Here is a 20,445-nt window from a genome sequence, read left to right on the forward strand (position 1 = left end):
AGTTTTCACAATATCTTGGTGTTGGGGGCAATGAATATCAGAAGCCCTGGGATTGAAAAATAAGGGACTCTCTAAGAGAAGCAAAATCGAGGACACCTGGTGGTGGTTAGAGGAACTATGGGTATAAAAGCATGGAAACAGTAAGAATAGGGGGCTCTCTGCCTAGCTTGCAGTGGAGTCTGAGACCATGACTGAGACTTTGCTCTAGCAACTGGACTACACTCTGTCAGCTGGAATATGCTCTAAACAACTACGCACTGGCACCTGAACAGGTGGAACTGAACCATTCTGTTGCTAGACAACTACAGGTTTGAAGCCTGCACAACTAATTCATTACCTCAACCAAGGGAGGTAACCAACTGGGAACAATGGGCAGTATAGTTACCATCTCCTTCAATGATACCTCATCACTGGAGTATTACTGTGATTGATTTAAAAGATTGGTTTTTTTCACCATACCTTTATATCCTGAGGATGCTCCACGATTTGCATTTTCTATGCCTTCAATCAATATGGGAGAACCTAATTGGCGGTATCATTGGACAGTACTTCCGCAGGGTATGAAAAATAGCCCAACCATCTGCCAACGGTATGTCACACAGGCTATAGCACCAGTAAGGTGTTTACATAAGAATAGCCACATTTATCATTATATGGATGACATCCTATTTGCAGCACCTGATGATTCTTTGGTAGAGAGAGTTCTTAATGATATTACCGATGCATTATCCCAGTTTAAATTGGTTATTGCTCCAGAGAAAATTCAAAAGGTATGTCCTTGGCAATATCTTGGCTGGCAAATTATGGAAAGACCAGTTGCACCGCAAAGGTTAAAAATTCATCAAACAGTGTTTACCTTAAATGATTTGCAGAAATTCTGGGAACTATCAACCGGATACACCCAGTATTAGGCCTTTCTACAGAGATGCTCTCGCTTCTATTTCAAATGCTTAAGGGGGATCCAGATTTAACCTCTCCTACGAGATTAACTCCAGAAGCACAAACAGTGTTGCAACAAATCCAGGTTACCCAAACTGACCGATGTGACCCCAATTTGCCCTTTAATGTATATGTATTTGCAGGAAGGATGCAGCCTAAAGCATTAATAGGCCAGCAAGTGGAACAACAGCTTCTGCTAATAGAATGGATCTTTTTATCCCATACAGGCAAAAAGACGCTGACTACTTGGGCAGAGCAATTAGCACAATTGGTGGTTAAAAGTAGGACTGACTTCGCCAATTAACAGGGCAAGATGTACAAGAGCTGTACTTGCCACTTACAATGGAACAGTTGAATTGGCCATGGCAGTTTAGTGACCATTTTAACTATGCCATGGCGGGATTCACAGGACAGATATGTGTTCATTGGCCTAAGCAACCTATGCTGCAATTTTTAGGAGAACTAAGGTTGTATCCAGTGACTCATAAAAGTTACACTCCCATGGAAAATGCCTTGACGGTATTTACAGATGGATCGGGAAAAACACACAAATCTGTAATTGTTTGGAAGCAGAATGGTGAGTGGCATCATGATGTACAATTGGTAGAAGGTTCAACTCAAATTGTAGAACTTGCGGCAGTAGGACGAGCTTTGTATAAGTGGAAAGATGAATCCCTCAATATTGTATCTGATTGTGCCTACATGGTCAATGTAGTACAACGCATGGGACAGGCAACGTTAAGGAAAATTGATAACCCTTTGTTGTATGACCAGTTTCAACAGCTACTATAGGCATTGGAAGTGCAGAATCATCCTTACTTTATTGTACATCTGAGAGCTCACACTTCGCTTCTAGGACCTGTCACAGAAGGTAATGCGAGAGCAGATGCTCTCACTAATGTGGCCCTCATTCCAAACACACTCATGCAGGCCAAGCTGTCCCATGAGTTTTATCATCAAAACTCTACAGCCCTTCAGCAACAATTTAAGCTGACAAGGGAACAAGCTCGGGCAATTGTGCATTCCTGTAGCAGCTGCCAGAACACAATTATGCCACCTTTATATGGGGTTAATCCACGTGGTTTGTGATCTCAAGAATTATGACAAACTGATATAACTCATGTTCCATCATTTGGCCAATTCAAATATGTACATGTAACTATTGACACCCATTCCAGCTTATTGTTTGCATCTGCTCATACAGGAGAACATGCTCAATATGTTTGCCAACATTGGACGTCAGCGTTTGCTTTCATGGGGGTTCCCACGCATATAAAAACAGATAACAGGTCAGCGTATGTTTCTTGTGCAGTCCAAACCTTCCTTGCTCTTTGGGGCATCGAGCATGTTACTGGTATCCCACATAATCCCACTGGACAGGCCATCATTGAATGTGCCCATGGAACACTTGAAAATATGTTGTTAAAACAAGAAGGGGGAATGGAAGGGAAATCTGCAAATGAGAAGTTAGCAAAAGCAATGTATGTGCTCAATTTTCTAAATCGATGGAGTGACAATTCTCCCCCAATACAGAAATATTTTGGATCATCTACTGTACATGAGGCCATCCGAGGGCAAGCTCCAGTGATGGTTAAGAATCTGGTAACAGGTAATTGGGAAGGACCATTTCCTCTTACGATGTGCGGGAAAGGAAATGCTTGTGTCTCTACAGGAGCAGTAAACAAGTGGATCCCTGCACGATGGGTATGGCCAGTGCTCCAAGCTGCCTTGTGTTCATTGGAGCGTTAACAAGCTGTGTGGCAGCTCCATGGACATCAATTAGGGAAAGAAGATCTATTTTTTTTTTTTTAACTAATCAGAAGCTAATGTTATCAGAGGAGTAATGACTGTAACATATATACATTGCAATGATACAGTATGGTGTAATCATGCAAGCATAAACATATCAAAATCCAGCAATACTCCAATGGACCTTTACTTTACAAAACAGGACTGCTGTTAGCTGATGAGAACATACTTGACAGGCCTTGTTGCGTGCGCTGGCCATGCATGCAGCAACATCTAGTATTATTAACACAAAGTTATGGTTGTTAGGGTTTTGATGGGTTTTGCTGCATGTCTGGAATTATGTTTGTATTCTATTACTCTTGAAAAGAACTGTTACTGGTCATGGCATGTATTCTCCCTTGTATTTTATGATATCTCTGTACTGTGAAAACAAGAAGGGGGAATAGTTGGGGGCAATGAATATCAGAAGCCCTGGGATTGAAAAATAAGGGACTCTCTAAGAGAAGCAAAATTGAGGACACCTGGTGGTGGGAAGATGATGAGGAACACCTGGTGGTGGTTAGAGGAACTATGGGTATAAAAGCATGGAAACAGTAAGAATAGGGGGCTCTCTGCCTAGCTTGCAGTAGAGTCTGAGACCATGACTGAGACTTTGCTCTAACAACTAGACTACACTGTCAGCTGGAATACACTCTAAACAACTATGCACTGACATCTTGGTACAGACTTCACAGGGATATCTCTAGAAGCCAAGAAACAGCAATAAAACTGTTTTCCTAAGTCCCTGATAGCTAAGCCTAGCAGTGCTGGAGGAACAGAGAAAGCACTAAATCAGGCTCTGTCAGTGAGGAGAAACACCTGAGCCAGTTTAACACAGCTACTGACATCCCCTACTCTTTGGTTTCAGTGGCATGCAACAACATTTTTAAGAACCAGAGCTAGGGATGATGGCAAAATGCTGTCACACCAATCAGATTTTTGCATGAGGTGTTCATAGCTTTTTTCTTACAGATTTGGCTCAAGGATCTCGAGATCCTTTCTCACAGGCTCTTTTATATTATGCTTTCCAGCTGGCTTACTGTTATTTTAGAGACTTGTTATAGCTACAAGCTCTATTTGAAGATCTCCTTGAGAGCCTGTCGTAGTTCAGCCCCGATCGGGACCAGACTACGCAGTCTCTCTCTCGCTCCCACCACCCTCCGAGAGAACAGGGAGAGATGATATAAGAAAAATGGCTCAAGGTTTGAGATAAGGACAGGAAGAAATCCTTAAAGTTACCATCACAGGCAAAACAGACTCGACTTGGGGAAAACTATTCATTTATTTCTAAAATTAGCAGGAGAATGAGACAGGGAACAAGATAACCTCCCCCCACCCCTCCCTCTTCCCGGGCTTAACATTATCTCTACTACCTCCCCCCACCCCGAGCGGCATGGGGCAGTGGGGGGGAGAGGGAATGGGGGTCGCGGTCAGTTCATCACGCGTTGTTTTACGCCGCTGTGTCATCGTCGGGGGAAGAACTCCTCGCATTCCTCCTCTGCTCCAACGTGGGGTCCCTCCCACGGGCCACAGTCCTTCGTGAAACTGCTCCGGCGTGGGTCATCTCTTCCACAGGATGCAGTCCCTCTAGAACAGCTGTCCCAGCGGGCCCTCCACGGGCCACAGCCTCCTTCAGGCCTCCACCTGCTCCGGCATGGGGTCCTCCACGGGCTACAAGTGGATCTCTGCCCCTCTGTGGACCTCCATGGGCTGCAGGGGGACAACCCGCTCCACCATGGTCTTCACCATGAGTTGCAGAGGAATCTTGGCCAGGAGCCGCATTACTCCTCCCCCTCCTTCTGAACTGACCTTGGCGTCTGCAGCCGTTCCTCACAACAGGCTGGCAGACGCCTCTCAGAATCCTTTTTACATCTTATTCACTTCTCATCTCCTCTCCACTTCTTGCAGCCACATGTATAAACAGGAATAATACAAAGTAATAACAAACTAAAAAGATTCTAGTCTACAAAAAAGACCCATTGGGTTTCTAGGTGTTCTTTTGATAAATTACTTATCTAAATTTGCAGATTTGATCAAACATCCTGACAGCTTTATACAAGGTGATTTGGCAACTACAGACAACCTGAAAGCTGACAGCAGACAAAAAGCACATTAGCATCATTTGGCATTTTACTGCTCTACTGAGAAAACTCATTTTGTATCTTCCCTGCCTCTCAGTAGCAGCCCATTTTATTCTGTGCCTGCAAACTACCAAAACTCATCAGGTCTCTTCAGAAGACTCATCCTGAAAAACAAAATATTCCTTTTCAGAGTACTGTTTAAAAAAAAAAAAAAAAAAAGACAGAGGAGAGAGAGAGAGAGAGAGAAACTGGATGATATGGATGATAGGCACATTATTTATCAAGTTTTTTCACACTCTGGCCTAAGGCCTAGCCAAAACCAGCCCCACTTTGCTAGAGATTAGAAAATAGAGGATAGCATTTTCTTCCCTTCCTCCTCCCCAGGACACTATGTGGTGATGCACTATAAGTCAATCGTCTTACTCTATAAATAGGGGGCAGCCCAGGGCTCACTGGGCTCTGCTGCACATCCGGAGGCTGCACGCCAGGATCTCCTCTTGAGTAGGGACGCCTCTCAAGGTTACTGCTTGAGGTTGAGAGTTTCCTTGCCGTGAAAGATCCTCAGTAAGTGACTAATAGCATGCTAAACTTTGCAATCTTAGCTAAGTGATATAAAGGATGGATTGTGCACGTACAATCCTTTAGACATAAACCATTGACCAAATCTAGGACTAGGATTGGATCCAGCCACATCTAGACTTCTCTCTGAGAAGTTTAGAAAGCAAGGGGGTCCTTTCTGAACTTTGTGACTCAATAGGAGGGTCTCCCTGACAGTTTTGTCTGACCCTGTCTTCTACGCAGTAAATAATCAAATGTACCTTACCACTGAATCTTGTTAAACCACTGTAACATTTATTATTAAACTTTGTTAATTCACTGTTTATAAAGTTTATTGCTGCTTCTCTCTTACAAATGAAGCGCATCACTCCATCACAACAGGATAATTTTCTTCATGCTTCCAGTCCCCCAACTAAGTGGTTATTCTGTGCCAAGTAAACCGCATACACACATTGTATGCAACTCAAGAGCAGTAAGGTGACCCATCTTCCCTACTCTGTAGGAAAAGATGAAATATAATATATAACAAGTACAATTTCCCTACAGCATTTCTATCTCAACATAAGAAAAAACCAAAAACAATGATCAAGGATTGAGCAAGATTCCCGGTAACATAGGAAATACGGGGCTTTATTTGGATAGGTAGACTAGCAATCAAGTATTGATAAATTTTTTACCTTGCCTGTCCTTTTGATGAATAACCACTTTCTGCAAAAAGGCTGACTGTTTTATTTACAAAAGTGAAGGAAGGAAAGAGGAAAATCCATGCAAATAAAATAAGGTAGTCATTGGAGAATGACTGTTTTGGATGCAGTGTTCTTTATGACCCCTCTAGTGAAACACTCAAAACCTATACTGAAGTGGTACATTATTCCTTCATTGTAGTATGCTGCCTCAGTGGAATTATTGTTATGCTTAAATTTAAGTGAGTGGGACGGGTGTCTAACTGATTTCTCACAGGCTGATGTTCTACCTGCTCTCTGGGCAGTTCTGCTTACACAGAGCCAATTGTAACACATATAGCTGTGTGGGAGCAGCTTTTGACCATGGGCAGGATACTCCTAAACAAGGGTTATCGGCGCAGGCTCAGAGCCACACTCAAAGTATATTGTTTTGAACATCCTGAAGTGCATGTGAGATGAGATTATATCTTAAGGCCAATGATGCTGTGGAAAGAGTATTATATTAGATTAAGACAAGAGCACTAATGTCTGGGCAGAGGAGTGTAGAATTGGACTTCAGTATCATTATATGGCTGACAAAATCTACTTCCAGCTCATCTGCGGGTACATGAATGCTCAGTTATGAAACTAGGTGTGGGTCTCGGTAATTTCAGAATTACTTGGTTGGCTTACTGAACCTATTTAGGGGCTTTGTTCTCATTTCATAATTTTACCTAACAAATCTTTTCTCATTATTTCTTCTAATATAAGCAGAGCAAAGAAGCCGAGTTTGCATTAGGATAAAAATGTGAAATATCTACCTACAAGTTGATCTTTCAGCCTCAACAAAATTTCCCTCCTTGCCCCTCTCCTCTCTTAGCCTCAGCTCCTGTGCAGAATTAGGGCTCTAAGTTATGCTGAGAGACTATAACTAACATGGGTAAGAACAGGAAATAATCAGATCATTCAAACTCAAAACTCAAATGAACTGTAAGTGTTAGAAGGCAGATGTATTCTAACCAGAGGACAGCTGTGGGCCAAAGAAAGGAAGACTAGGGTGGAATCATCAAATAAGTTTTCATATCATGATGGTACAAATAAATACCAGCTGGCCACCCATATCTCCATTTTTTATGGAAGAAAAATATTTTCTTTCCCAGTACTCTCCCCAGAAAGAACAGTGCTCATATCTCTTTTTATGCTGAACTACTTCTTTTATGTTCTTGGACAGTACTCAATATTTGTACAGACAAACCCAGGATTCTTAATATTGGATTAAGGAATTATGTGCAGTGGGTTTTGCAGCCTTTTTCATTTTCTCACTCCTGTCACACCAGTATTTACTGAGTTGAAGTGTCCTGGAGGCAAGTTCAATTTCCATTTCTGCTCAGGGAAGGCATTAAATTCAGCTGATCCTGAGAAAAAGAAATACAATGTGATGAACATAGCAAGACTTGACTGCCAAGCCTATGAGAAAGGATTAGTACCACAGGCAAAGCAGAGCTACCAAAACACCTGCAAAAAAAAAAGCTTACATATAGAAAAATAAAATGTGGAAAGGAAATAGAAATTAAATTTTTTTTCTAAAAAAAGCAAAAACAAAACACTAAGCCTACAACATAAGCGCATTAAACTCAATTGTATATTTCGATACCAAAGAGCATTCTAATAGTACAATTTCAGCTTCATTAGAATAATCCTTAATTTTGAGAGTTTGGAACATAATTTGAGATTTGGATTTTATAGATAATACACATCTTTTAACAGAACTGAACTGAAATCCTAAATTTGAGTTTCAGTGAAGTCTGGAGTTGATTCAAATTTTGTAGCATTTACTTATTCCTGACAGTAAGACACTGAATGGCTGCCCCTGTTAGGGAGAACGATATGAACATTTGTTTCTGACAAACTGGAGTAACATTTCCTATAACCTGAAATTTTCCCACAAACCGAAAGAGCAGTCATCTCTTCACTCAAGGAGATCAATGAACACTTCAAAATCAGCCATTGCACGTAAAGGACAACTTCTACTCATACAGCAGATTGAACACCTTCTTTTGGAGTTAAATGTTAGTCCAATTCTTTTTTCTATAACATAATTAGGTTTAACTGACAGCACTGTCTTTTCCAGACCAGGAAAGAAATGTATTGACCCAGCACAACCACATTCCAGAATTTGCTACATTTTTACCATTTAGAAAGAGCACAGTGTCATCCCAAAGGCATAGTGTCATCCCTCTTCTCTGAATGAAGGATTAGAATGTGTTTTCCAAGACTCAGACAAACACATGATAAGAAGGGATTTTTTTAAACCCTGCTTTTCCTCAAGGAGGAAAACACAAGGGTGTTTTGGAGTTTTGGTTTTGTTTGGCTTTTTTTTTTTTTAAGAAAGCAAGCAGATCCTCTAGAAGTGAGGTCTGCTAACTTGAGTTAAAACTAAGGAATAAAAGAGGCCAAAAATTATCTAACCCCATTTTCATTAAATGGTGATTTTGAAAGCACTTCCATTTTGAATTAGGAAAAAAAAAAATATCTTCTAACTAAGCTGAATTACTCAGAACAACATCAGATCCAAGCATATCAATATCAACCAAAAAAAATCTATTCATCACAAATTGCACAGGATCATTTTTACTTAAAAGCAGCTCAGTTTGATAAATTACCACCCACAATATGTGTGTGGCTTAATGTCTGCTTTAAAGAATGATTGCATACACAATTAATTTACCATTAGCTCTGAGCACCTAGAAACCTTGGAGCTGACACAGATACTTTGACTTTATCAACACCTTTTGGATACTCCATACTCCCAAGCGTGCAATTCATACCAGCTCCTTTCAGACGCTGTAAATGGTGAAAGCTACTGCCTATCATTGCCATCCCATGTGCCTTGAATACTTAATAACTGGGAATCCTGTGCCAAGAGGCTCATATCAAGTTTGGGATTGTTTTGTCTAAAGATGACAGCCAAAATAGTAACAATGATGATGAACCATTTACATACTTAACAACCACAGTGATTCATGGCTTGTAGCAGAAAAAAATTCTCACCATACCAAGGAAACTGGCAAGCTTCAGGCAACAGCTGTTCTTCATGGGCAGGAAATCAGTGCAGCTTTTGCCTGATATTTATGCAAGCTTTTCTATAAATATGGAATAATTCTCATAAACAGTTTTTACTAGTAAAACTGTACTATTGCTTGGCTCATCTGCCTAAAGCAGTATCATGATTTGTCTTTCTATTTGTTCATTTAGGCAAATTCATATGGCATGGGGAAAAAAAGTTAGCAGACAGTAGAGTCCAGTTGAGTTGCCCCTTCCAGATGGTCAATGCTAATATCGGCATATAAATACAAAGATCTAAGAGGCCTCTAAGTATTGTAGCACTTTGGTTTTCCCCATTAATGTCCCATTTGAGTAAAACTGAATATACTATCATGACCCTAAATAGCATTGCCACATAACTGTTTTAATACATCTCAGCAACTTTGCATTAATATAACTGTGCAAGTAACTGCTTAATTGCTTATCAAAATACTTCTACTGATTCAAAGTAGTTCCTGGTGTTGGAAGTCAATTATTCAGTTTTATGACCTCTTGGATGATTGCCGTGAGTAAGATTTCATGCTTATTTAGTGAGTTTTAAAAGGCAAAAAAGTTTTAAAGCTGGAAAGGAATCTCTATTATTTCCCTTAAAAAAAAAAAGTCAGGGGAGATGTTTGGCCACTGTTGGGGAATGTTGCTATTACATCCTCAGCAGGAAGACTGAAAATCTAGGATTTAACAGCCAAAAGACACTTATTTCTCCTGTGAAAGCCTAGCATGAGAGCTACGCATTTTTGTACCATGTAAGAAGTAAGAAGAGGGTGTTGTACTCCTCCCTCCTTCCTGGCCTGAGCCCCTCCTAAAAGACCAATCACTGGAGCCAGTGGAACTGCATTTAGAGCAATACTAGCTTTTGTAATCTTTGAGCCAATTCAATAGGAGTTATAATGCAGTTTGTTTTCATAAAAATAAAATATATATATATATTTTAAATGCTTTAATTTCAGAAGTTCAGCACATCATGGGCCTAACACATGGGTAACAATCTATTTATCACATTAGGCTACACTACCTCTCAACAATTAGACTTGAAGACACTTGAAACATGGACCATCTAACCTATGAGTCAATTCTTGCTACCATTGTGATAATGTTCCACTCCTAAGATTGAAGTCGTTCCACTTTAAATATTCAGGCAAGTAACAGAAATCATGTATTTCAAATACAAAATCTCTTCTACAACAGAAATTGAGTTTGTTGGAATATTTATGCTCTAAGCCATACTAAAACTGTTCCTGCCATAATTACACAAGTGTCACGCAAGAAAATTCCATACACTAACACAGATGCCAGTCACCACAGCAGCTGTTGCAAGGACAAATTCCTGCCTTCTACAAGTAAGACATGGGCTGCTTTTCCCATTTACTTGCACATTGGCATCAAAAAAAATAAAGCAAATATAACTGTAATTGCAAGAGACAATTGGCTAATGACAGAAGGGAAAGAGCTCCTTGATTGTGCACATAGAGCCATCTGAGAAACAATGTTTGTTCTTTTAGCTCCAAAAGAGCTACCGAGTTTTCTTAACTGCACTCTATGTAAAGTTCAGAAGTACATCTTTAAAGAAATGTGACTAACTTCTACATTTCAGCTTGCTGGAAAACAAACAAACAAAAAAAAATTAAATAGTGAATGATTTAATTACAAACATGCACATCCCCCCCAGATCTTTATCTCCTCATTTTGTTTCTCACTTGTGTGTTACTAGATGGCATATAGATTATATGCCATAAATACATAACTGTCAAGACACTTGATGAAATCTTATCTGCTCTTTCTAGGAGGTTGATTGAACCAGCCACTGGTGAGGCTGTTATGGCATCAACGTTTTTGACATCTAATCAGGTAGTGAGCAAGTGCTGCCACTGGCATACACTATTTACAAGTTGGTGAAAGATAGAGCTTACAACATTAGTTTTAGATTTCTTTTCAAGTTACAAAACTCATTCAGCCACAGTAGAATCAGCCTACATTTTTAAATCTAGAAGTAGAGTTAATCTTCTACAGCCACCACCATGTTTATAGATTCAAATCTTACACGTAAATAAAGCACAAGTTTTGCTACCCTAGGTGCAACTCTTTCAAATAAAGTAAATGGGCAGTGCCCAATATTAGAGAAGCACAAAATAGTGAATACAATGAAGTCATGGGTAGATGTTATGGGCAAACATTCTACCTGGCTAAAAATCTAGACCTAATTCAAGCAGTATATAAAAACTAAAATAAAGGCTGCTATACAATCCCTAACAAGCCAAAAATTCTCACATAACAAATCCCTGTTATATTTTTGTTGAGTATATTAACTAAATACTTCAGACAAGCTGATTTGTTGTGTTTGAATTTTGGGGGTCATATGATTAATTTACTAAGCATTTGTTAAAGTATTTTTTATTCTATCCTCCAAAGGTATTAGCAGAAAAATCTTTCAAGAAAGAATTTAAAAGGCCCTTCTTATAGATGAAATGAAAAAGCTCCATGAGCACAAGTTTTTGATAAACAGAAACTAATGAACTATTATTTAACTTCATCACAAGTGTCAGATCTAAAACAACAATGCTTAATTAAGATGATGTGTGCCCCAAGTCTTCTCCCAGGAAACTAGTGAATCATAGCAGATTGCCTTCATTGCCAAATATATTCACAGAATTATATGAACGCAACTGTTAAAAATATATGAATGGCCTGAAGTCCCCTGCTATTAATTCAGATTGATTACTTGTTAAATATAATTAAATGAGGCAGGAAGGAGGTTGCTAACTGTTGTTTACATTAGAATATACAAAACAGGGGAAAAAAGCAGTTGTGGCATTTAAAGATGGGTTGAGATACTGTTTGAACAGCAAAGTTTATACATTTCAGATAAAACACATGAAATAAGAAAGAAAACTGTAAGAAAACTAATGTTCTGCTTTCATTTTTTACTCTTGTGTGCCTACTGATTTAACATATTTCAGTGCCCAAATAATATAAATGAGGCATGGTGGACCCTTTATTATTCCTGACAACAGAAATTATATTCTCTCGTCATCGAGCAATGACTGCTTCTAAATCCTTCACTTTCTCTGTTTACAGAAACAAATGCATTGTTAGATTGCATTCATACTCCTGAAATTACACTGCATTTAACTAGAGAAATGTTTTCTTCAAATTTTGCCTCCTGTATACATTGCCCTTCCTTTGAATCTCAGATCTAGAAGGAATCTAACCAATTGAAATTGAAAGAGTGTAAACCTGAAACAATAGAGTCAGATCAGGTCTTTTCTTTCAGTTTTTTTTAAAACTTACCATGATTTTGCTTGTTAAATGACTGTACATCTTTCTGGGCTAGATCTCAGAAGCCTTCCAGGAAAATCTCAGCTTCATAGAATCATAGAATCATAGAATGGTTAGGGTTGGAAGGGACCTTCAAAGGTCATCTAGTCCAACCCCCCTGCAAGAAGCAGGGACATGCCTGACTAGATCAGGTTGCTCAGAGCCTCATCCAGCCTGGCCTTGAACGTTTCCAGGGATGGGGCCTCCACCACCTTTCTGGGCAACCTGTTCCAGTGTTCTATAACTTGCATCGTAAAAAATTTTTTCCTAATTTCTAATCTAAATCTACCCTCTATTTTAAAACCATTACCTCTCATCCTATTGCTTCCTCTCTTTTAATTGTTGTTCATCCAGAAAGCTCTGATTCAGGAAATTCATTTTAGGAACACAGCTATTGCTACTGCAACTCCAACCTCTTTCAAGAGTGGTACCTCCACAAGTGAAATGAATATTACCTTTAACTGCTGAATTTTAGGCATGGTGTTTTCCTGTCTTCTGGCATATTTATTGGCCAAACGTGTTTGTCTTTTCTTAATCAACTTGTTGATTAGCAGAAGTTCCATCAGCTTGACACTTTAATCTTATCTGCTCCTCTCAAAACACTCTTGTTCCTTGACTTTTCAATTAAAATAGGCAGAGGAAGTTGGGAGGGAAGAAGACAGCAAGATAGCACCAAGAAATATCAAGAGACAGACACCATAAAAGATTTTCAGCTAGCAAAAGCATGCAATTTCATGGACTGCAACAGAACTATTCTGATTAAAACTAGTTGAGAATAGCCTTATAATTACAATTGTATCCATTTAGAAAGCCAGTATTATGACTATTTCTCTGCCTCTCACCATTTTTGTCCAAAATAAAAATTCTTTAGTTACAAATGGGGTTCACTTACACACTACCTTCAAACAGCGACACATTTAGAAGTGTTTTTTGCTTAAAGTGCTCTTCTTTGTCCCATAATCCAGGCAGTATTCTATATAATTAAACTGGAATGAAAATTGGCAAGCTAACAGAATGACTTTTCTGTTAACACTGGACCAAAAACATTAAAAGTCTCAAACCAGGGCAAAAGCTAATTTGTCACCTTATTGCACTTGTTGCAGGCAAGGGAAAGAGAGGAGAGACACTGTAACCGAGTTCTCTCTAGCAGGAAATTCATTAATAATCTTTCATTCCTCTCCCCACCCACCCCAGGTGAATGTGTTTATTTATTCAGAGCTCATAGACCCTAAGTTATGAACTCTCAAAGTCACTGAAGAGCATGCTCCACATTCAGGAACAAGAGGTGAAATGGAAGATAGATGGTAGGTAAATTAATTTATAGCACATGCTTAGAGGAAATGAACAGTATATCAGCTGCATATGCAAGATATATCTATGTCTTCAGTGACAGCTTTCAAAAAAAAAAAAAACAAAAAAAACCAAACAAAAAAAAAAAGACCAAAAAACCAAACTTACCACCACAACTGAAAAAGGGAACAGATACAGCTTATGGAAGAAATGCAACTTCTGGAAGAGATCCAGAAATTCAGAAACTACACTACTTCCCAAAAGTAACTTAAACATATACATTTTTAAGTACTTGGCAAGTTTTACCATTACTGTTTCTTGATTCCTATTATATTTGGTTTTTTGTGTTTTCATAATACAGACTGAAACCCTGTAAGAATGTTAAGATTAAGAGATTTAAAACTCAAAGAATTAATACTTCTGTTTAGAAACTTTTTCCCCCCTAATTTCTGCTGTACTTTAGCATTAAGCAAATTAAGAGAAAGGCAACATAAACTATACAACTTAAAACTAGATCTGATTTTTTTGAGAGCCATCTCACAATAATCCAGTAGTTTTAGTACCAACTTTAATTATTCAAAGTTAACTTTCTGATCACAAAATTATTGAATAAACAGAGTGAAAGGTTGATTAACAATACATGGCAAGAATTGCTGAATTAGTCATCATATAGAGTCCAGTACAAGGTCTACATGCCATTTAAATAAAATTCAAAGACTGGATTATGTATTAAAAGAAGTTTTGAGTCAGAGCTGCTCTAAAATCTCAGGCTGAGGAAGTGTCTCTTTTCTAACAGGTACAGCATTCACAGAGCCGGTAATGAAACCAACTGGATGCTATATCTCCATGGAAAGAAGAATGTTAACAAGATGTGTCTTCAGGCTCAGGGGAAGCAAATTCAAAGTCAAATGGTACATAATTAAACCTGTTAGTTAGCCCAGAATTCCACAGCCATGATAGTTCTTTTGAATACCAATAACAAACTAAAACTTATTCATCCAATTTTTTGACCTTTGTTTCAAAGCAGTACTGTTGTGAGGTACTGCTTTAACTGAGTAGTATTTATTAAATTTCCACCTGAAATACCAGTTACCATGAGTTGTCAAGGAGGGTGGAAATACAACACAGATAGGTACATTAATCCTGCTGAAATTTTTCCTGTTATAGTTTATTTTCAATCTGTAAATACACTACCTTGTAATTAAGAGACTTGGGTGCTTTTTTTTGTTCTTTAAAACTTGAAGCATTATTCTTATTGCCTCACACTTTTTTAGATCTGTGAAAAAAAAAAAAGTTGTTTTTTTTTTTTAATACATGAGCTTAGCATGTCCTTCTATGCAATACCATTAATGAAAAACCCATAATGCAGACAGGAGTTTGACCCATAACTTGTTGAGGCACAGGGAATTTCACTAATTAACTCCACAATGGAATTTGGCCCTCTAAATAAAATCATGGTCACCTCAGGAAGCAAACCACTCTCTGATTAACAGATGATGTTTGGACCTAGATTCTTTAAAGAGAAGTCTCAAGCTCTGTTGTGCATTATTTTAATACCTTGACTTTTTGCTCCCCATGTTTTCTTCTAACAGGTATTACTGTATCCTGGAAAACTACCGTTGGCTACAAAGTATTAGCTCTAATTGCTTTCATCTTTTTATTGACCATACTAGAATCTCTTAAGAAATCACTCTTGACCTTGGTTTTGCTTTACAAAAGATGAAAAAAAAAACAGCTTTGGCTATTAAGCTAGGAAAAGGATAGTAGAATTTTGTAGTGCACCCAAGTCCCCTCAGAGGGACCCAGTTCCCTTATTCAGGATGCAGGGAATATGATTTGCGTCTTAGCCTGAAAGGAGTTGAATTCAGGTCTCTCCCCTCCTGAGCTCTGCCTAGGCTGGTATAAAGGGTGTATGCTCCAGTAGCTGTTCTTTAGAAAATAAATCCTACTTATTTCTTCGGACAGTGAGGGAAAGGGGGGAAAAGTTACTTTCTCCTTCAAAAGATCTATAAATTGGGAGTCTGAAAATAATAATCATGACCCCTTTCAGTTCTGAGAAGGGTAACTAAAGCCCAAAGAGATAAATAATTTATAGCATATCTTGACAGAATTTCCAAATAATTCCGTTAAGCAATCTTTGCTGAATGCATGGGTCTTTTTAACATCCAAACATTTTACCCTATGTTTATTAATTCAAAGCATGAAAGAGTTCTCAATCTCACTCCAGATAGTTAAAAATAAAATATTATAGCCCCTAAGTTTTACATACTTAAGGGCACATTTTAAGGTGCTCTTACAGTTTCTTACATGTTCACTACTTTTTTCATATTTATGGTTTAATATGGATGCTTTGAACACTTATTAGCATTGGCAGCTAAAGAAGCAGTTTTCATCAGCAAAATACAGAAGAGGGAAGCAAGTTTCAAATGTAGGTGAGCAAGACATTGTTTACAATGGTTATATAAATATTTTGCAAGAAAAACAAAGACTAACAGAATCTATTCTACTATCTAAATTCATAGTATATTTTCTATGGAAAAACTGACTTATATGTAAAATAGGATGGAAATTCTTCCACCAAAAAATCTAGTGATATTGAAAAGTTATAATACAAAATATGGGGAAACATATCTCACACATTTCATAGGTATTCCTGTTTACTTCACCTAAATATAGTCTTTTATTGCCAATGCAAATTTTTGCCTTGTTTTTTATCATGCTTCTCATAGGTAGAAAAAAAGATGTGGAGACTAGGTGAAAATAGAAGCCCTATCCAAAATAATAAAGAGGAAAACAAAGAAGAAAAAAAAAGTAGTTTTCAAGAGAACATGTTTGTTCCTCGAATAAGGTTGTTTACAGGAAGTTCTATATCTCTGGAAAAAGGAAATGGGACAAAGTTATCTGCAACAATGTCCATAACATAGGACAACTTGCTCAGATATTGTTGAACAAACATGACCTGAGAAGTTCTATTTTTTTAAAGTGATATTCAGTAGCATGGATTTTCTGACAGGACTGCAATATGAAGATGGCTTTTTGAGCAGAATTTCATATTTATTGAGTCTAACATGGCAAGCTCCTCTTGTAAAGAATTTCAGTGTGAACTTACATATATGACTAATCCCAGTGAAATACTGAAACAACTTCTGTATATCCATAAGTTCCACAAAACCTACTAACCATTTCCAGAGTCCCTAATGGAAACAATGCTATGTACACTTCTGAAGGATTTTTATTTTAGAATAGATTTTTTTTCTAAGTATTTGATAAATAGCAAAGAATATGTTCAGATAGTCCTTCTCCTAATCATTTGAAAGGGGAAAATGTCAGGCCAGGTTCTCTATTTTCCTCACATTTTGTATAGTTTTCTAAAATACTGCTGGATCATTATATCTCGTTTTATACTGCTGCTGCAGACAAAAGAGTTTACCACAGTAACGGAAAAAAATGATCAAATCCATTCTCTCTACAATGAGAAGTGCTGTAACACACACAGCCAGGGAAAAGCAAAATAGGAATCAACTGAAATTTATAATCCCCGTGAAGTGATTGCATGTGCTCTGCTTCACGTAAGAATAAAACCATTATATATAATCATTGTAAATTGCATGTAATATCTAATAAACAGAAAAGTTTATCACTCTCAGAAATATAGTAAAGGTTACAGATCTGCAAAGTTAAAAGTGAACCTCCCTTTTATTAATGACAACAAATCATTGCTCCATTTTAACTGTTACTTAATTAAATATTAAGAGAAACAAAATCCTCAAGAATTTCTACATTGAGCAAAAGCTCCCATCCTTTTCACTCCCCTGTCCTCCAAGAAAGGAAAACTTTAGATGAACAGCAAAGAGAAACAAGCCTGTTGAGATTTCACAAGCCTGCAACAAGCCAGAGCAGAGGGGAGTACCTGAAGCTCATTCCACCCCACTACTACCACCTGGTAACACTGGTTGCAGCAATCAAAGATCCTAAAGTCCAGCAGCCCATTTTTCCACTGCTGCAACACCACAGTCATGAGGATCTACACGGCTCTGTGGAACAAATTTGGGTATCTTCAACATGAACCACAAACTGGTTCGGGTCAATGAGAACAGTACAGAAACGTACAATTATGCGTACTCAGACATTCAGATTTCTGTGCATAACAGTTGACAAAAACACATAACAGAAGCCAAGCCGGCCCTATGCAGGTCCAAAGCAGGCCCACTTGAGCTCTGTATCACAGCTCTAACATGCCAATGAGGATCACCACTGCTTTTCATCTCACTCTAGCATGTACCCCACCACACAGCCTCCAAAATCTGCAGCTGTGATCTAACAGGCTTGTAGGAAATGGACAGTTCTAAGCACCAGCACAGAGTACCTAGGCTGACACTGGTTCAACTCAACATGCATTTAAAAGATGCACAACTGCCACACCCTCTTTGCCAGAAAACTAAGCTTTCTCCTCATAAACAGCAACCAAAAACCTGATGGTACTTACAGGTAAGAAATGGTATATCAACATCAATGAGAATTACAATGAATTAGAGGTACAGCACCCAGAAAGCACTAATCATAGTGTCCACTGCAATTTAGTCAGTTACACAGTGCCCAAAACCAGAAATACCATCACCTTCAGTAACAGAAATCATAATCACAAAGACATTACATTCCAGTATCCGAAAAACTATCAACTTCAATTTCCTGCACTTCTCCTAACAAAAATCCTCACCATGTCACTCTAATAACATAGTTTGAAGAAAAGCTTTGTTTACAACATAGGTTTAGCACTCAGATTTCCAAACGATAAACAAGTTTTCACCTGCTTGAAATTTTGCTGGTCCACAACACCATTGCTGCCACTGCACAATTACAGTTAAATGTCTACTGAACATTATCTTGTAACTCACAGTGATTTTCTGAATTCAGAGGATATAAAATACAGAATTCACACCTCAGGCTGCAAACTCATGCTTGGCCTTAACCACAGCAACTCTCCACTAAAAGTCAGGACTAAAAACAGTTTGTCTCCCAGCATATAGCCTGGTCTATGTTGAAAAATTATAACGAAATGACAAAGGACCTAATCTTACTTTCACTGAAGTCAGTAGCAAAACTCCCACTGACTTCAATAAGAGCAAAAGCTAGCACTAGATCTCCAAAAATGATTATTATTCTCTTCAGAGCACCATATGCATTTCCTATCAGCCCCCTGCAGAAGGATGATAGTGTCTCAGCTTTCCAATAATATTGCCTCATAGAAAAGCATCCCAGACTGCCAGCACTACTCTAACATCTATGACCACCTAAGGAATACAGTTTGACTTCAGCATATAACCCCGAGAAGAGAAAGAATCAAGCCCTATGGAAGAAGAAAGAGGCATACTAGCAGTAATGGCTCAGTGATAACCTCGTAACTAACAAAAAAGTCACTGCCATATTTTAAGGAGATACGGTATGAGCATCTGTTCTTCTCTGCACTATAAACATCTAAGATTCACAGAATAATATTTGCTTTTATATATACACAAGCACTTACTTAGTTATTTAGCAGGAAATTGCTATTAGAAGTGACATAAAAAGAAGAATTTTAATCAAATGGAAAACTATTCTGAAAGTGATGCAGAAATAAATTTTTATCTTCTCTTGATTAAAAAAAAAGAGTAAAAGAGAAAAATCTGTTACACAGTTAAAACCACTTGCTGTATGTTTAACTAAGCATAACAATGGCATGTGGCTTTTTTTGGAACTATGGGAGAAACAAATATCACTGGCTTCTGAACAGAAAAAAAAAAAAGAGAGACTTAAAAGTAGTTATGTAGTTAGCAGTCTTTTAATGTGAATTAACAAAGGTAACAAGACAGAACCTGCACTTTTCAAGTACCTTTCCTCCTGAAGTCCTTTAGAAGCAGTCAGAGCAAGTATACATATTTATTTCAGAAACACAGTATAAAAGTAAAGCTAAAGATCATCTTCATATGCTCAGGCACTTCAGTCTTGACCATGGCACGCATTTTGAAACCTATGCCATACCAAATCCAGTAAGAATCTACTAATTATGCCTTCCTCTTAAGTGAGCTGACAGCACACCTGGCAGCTGCTTGCCAGAACAACAGAGAGCAATAGCACCTGATTCCTAGTGTACAGGCTGGAATTCAGTTAAAGTCACTTTGCCTGCTACAAAGTAAAGAGCAGCTTGACCCCGGTAGTTACAGGTGCTACTTATTGGTCTGGTGATGGAGGCATTCTTCTAGGAAGATACACATGGGATCTTAATCTGGGCTTTCCAATTCAATAGTTGTTTGCACAAAAATCAACAGAGCACAGAACAATTACCACTTGAAATGGGAAGCTCTGTTCAGATTGCCTGTTATTCCCTTCCCAGTGCAAGCATGTGCACAATTCACCAATGAAACTGTATAGAAATCCAACAGATGTCCAGTTTGACATGCAACATTTTATACCATCTTTGGATCTCAAAGATGTTTTGTTCCTTGGAAATCAGCAAGAGGCAACAGTTCAGTTTTGTTTTGTTTTTTTTTTTAAAAAAAAAAAGAGCTACTGAAAAATAGACTTGAATTCATAGGACAAGGACCATTGCTATCTAGCCACAGCAGAGACAACAGAAACTATTAACATATCTCCTCTGGAAAGAGAAAACATTAATACCTCAGTTATTCTTCAGGTAATTAACCCATGCTACTGATAGTGTTCAGAGTAAGATG

Source organism: Chlamydotis macqueenii, chromosome 4 (genome assembly GCF_036417535.1).
Source record: "Chlamydotis macqueenii isolate bChlMac1 chromosome 4, bChlMac1.mat, whole genome shotgun sequence".
In the NCBI taxonomy this organism is placed as follows: domain Eukaryota; kingdom Metazoa; phylum Chordata; class Aves; order Otidiformes; family Otididae; genus Chlamydotis; species Chlamydotis macqueenii.